A 3244-nucleotide genomic window follows, 5' to 3' on the forward strand; every position below is an offset into this window, starting at 1 on the left:
TTATTTTTTGAAATGTTGTTTTTTATGAATTCTATTTTTCTTTTAAAGAGATCTTGTCTTCAAATGATCAATTCTTAGACTTTAAAAATTCGTACTCTCAAAATTCTAATTCTTCTCACCTTGAAATGAATTTTCATTTTAATCATTTTTGCAATAGTGAAATATCAAATACTTTGTGTAATTTGGACATTCTTTCTAATTTCAAAAACAATTTACCGATAAGATTAAGGGACTTGTATTATAATAAGAAATTCTCGTTTCTGAGCCTCATGCACCAACATCTAATTCTCATACATCATTCTTCTCCTCATTTTCACTCACTTGAACTTGCATCTCATGATTTTTCTCCTGGCTAACCTTCTATTTTTGAAGCAAATAATTTGAATCCTGTTGCATTAAGTAATCCAAATAGTACATCTGAAGTTAATGAACTTAGAAGATCATGCAGGCAAAGAAAACAACCATCCTATTTGCAAGAGTACCATTGCATGCAAGTCAATGTTTTGGCTCAATAATTTTCAACTTTTTTTTGAAGTGAAGCATCTAATTTTTAACTATATATCTTACACACTGTCAGGTATAAAATTTTTTCATCTACTATATCCTCCACCACAAAACTAAGAAGTTATGAAGAAGCCATCCTCTATGATTGCCAACGTAAGGCAATAACTACTGCATTGAAGGTTCTTGAAGAGAATAAAACATGAAAACTGAGTTCTCCTCCTTTTGGAAAGAAGGCAATTAGTTACAAATGAATTTTCAAGGCCAAGTTCAAACCCAATGATGAAGTAAAACGCCACAAGACAAGGCTCATTGTTAGAGGCTTCACTCAAATGACAGGTTTAGACTATTTTGATGCCTTTAGACCAGCTATCAAACTCACTACTTTAAAAAAACTTTTGGCTATTACTACTATTAAAGGATGGTATGTCCATCGGGTGGACATCAATTATGCTTTTTTTCATGGAGATTTATTAAAAGAAGTGTATATGAAACCTCCATTAGGATTAGCAGTGCCAGCTGGTTCAGTTTGTACGTTGGAGAAATCATTATATGGCTTGAAACATGCTAGTAGATAGTAATATCAGAAGTTGTGTTGTGTTCTCGTTGACGATGAATATGCTTAATCAAAATTAGACAGTTGTTTATTCACTAAACTATCTTATTGAGGCTTCACATGTATCCTTGTTTATATGGACGACCTAGTTTTAGCAGGGATGATTAGAGAGAAATTACAAGGATTAAACAGCTCCTGGATACAAACAACAACAACAACAACAAAGTCTTGTCCCACTAAGTGGGGTCGGCTACATGAATCAAACGACGCCATTGTGCTCTGTCATGTATCATGTCTACAGAAAGACCGTTTACATGTATAACAGCTCCTGGATAACAAATTTAAAATTAAGTATCTTGACAAATTAAAAGTTTTTCTTGGTTTGAAAATTGCCAGTCAACCGGACATTGTCATGTATTAACGTAAATATACATGTGACTTGCTTGATAAGTTTGGGTTGATGAATGCAAAACTAACCTCCACGCCAATAGATCATACAACTCATCTATCTAAATCTCCAGAAAATTCTCTTGATGATGTTACTCCTTATAGATGGCTAATTGTACGTTTAATTTACCTCACCAATACACGGCTGGATATATGCTTCGCGGTTGCCAAATTCAATCCGTTTCTAAATTGTGTCACAACAAAATATTTTTAAACCGCTTTGCATGTACTTCGATATTTTAAAGGTGCTCTAGTTAAGCGAGTGTTAGTTTCTACAACAATCTCACACTCACTGCCTTATGATTTTTGTTTTTTGAAAAGTCGTTTATTTCTTGGCAAAGTAAGAAGCAACACATTATAGCTCGTTCCTCGACTGAAGTTGAATACAAAGTCATGGCTCTTGTCACTTGTGGAGAGTGTGACTCTCGTACTTGTTGAAAGATTTTAGAATATCTCTCTCATCCTATCGTTATGTATGATGACAATCAATTTGTTCTCTATATCACTGCAAATCCAGTTTTCCACAAAAGAATTAAGTATATAGAGATTGACTGTCATACTAATCATCATAGAGTCCAGAAAAAGCTGAATAAGCTCATTTCAGTTTCTTCAACAAACCAAATTACTATGTCATGATGAAATCACTTTCACCTAAAAGTTTATTCTATTGCAATGACAAATTGGATCTCATTAATTTTCATATTTCTCAGTTTGAGAAAATATAATTAAGATTATATATTAAATAATATTATAAAAATTAAAATATATAATTATTTAAATTTTTTTTGTCTCTTTTCAAAACCTCTTTCTGATATAGTACTTACTTTACTATTTTACGGTTTTACCACTCAATTTTATATATTTAAACAGCGATCTATCATTGATCATAGAAGAAAAAACAAAATAAAATGCTATATATAATTTTGCCTCTGAACATGTTTAATAATAATGAAACCGTAATCATTCTACTACAGTAAACATGGAGATTCGGACCTACAAATTAATATGAGAGAATACTTTAGTAAAATACTTTAAGTCAATTATAACATACAGATATAAATTCATACAGACAATACAAATATTTATTTTAAATCATACAAATTATTATTTAATAATGTTAGTGTCACTGTTGATATACATGTGTAGTTATTTTTAACCATAAAAATTTAATCCGTACAAAACAAAGCTTTACAGTAATACTTCCCCTTTATTTAAGGGTTGAAATCAAATCGATATATTATCAACAGTAATATATTCAAGCTCTAAAATTTGTTTGATCTCGATGAAAATGGAAGCCACAAAACTACTGGGGATTATTTATCCTTATCCCAACCCTAATGAATGCACAACTTTATCAAATGGATAAAAAAGTGAATACAATAACAGGAGCCCCAGTAGTGAACTAATACAGTAATACCTATACATTTCAACACTGCTAATAAGTTAGGATTTTGACCTTGGGAAAATAAATATTACGAAACAAATAGCTTAATTGTAGTTGTTATTGTATTCAAGGGAGTCCGCGGGTAGAAACGTCAGATATTTGTCCCAGTCAACCAAGACAAAAGCAGCCACCCTTCAACGCTTCAATGGGACCCACTTCCCCTACTCGGTCCTCATCATCAACGCTCCACATTCCACAATCATCACCAACTACAAATCATGCATCTTCTGTTACTATACAACACCTATAAAGCACTCCACGGTGAAATGATGACGAGCAACGAATATTAAAATTAA

Source organism: Arachis ipaensis, chromosome B05 (genome assembly GCF_000816755.2).
Source record: "Arachis ipaensis cultivar K30076 chromosome B05, Araip1.1, whole genome shotgun sequence".
NCBI lineage: Eukaryota > Viridiplantae > Streptophyta > Magnoliopsida > Fabales > Fabaceae > Arachis > Arachis ipaensis.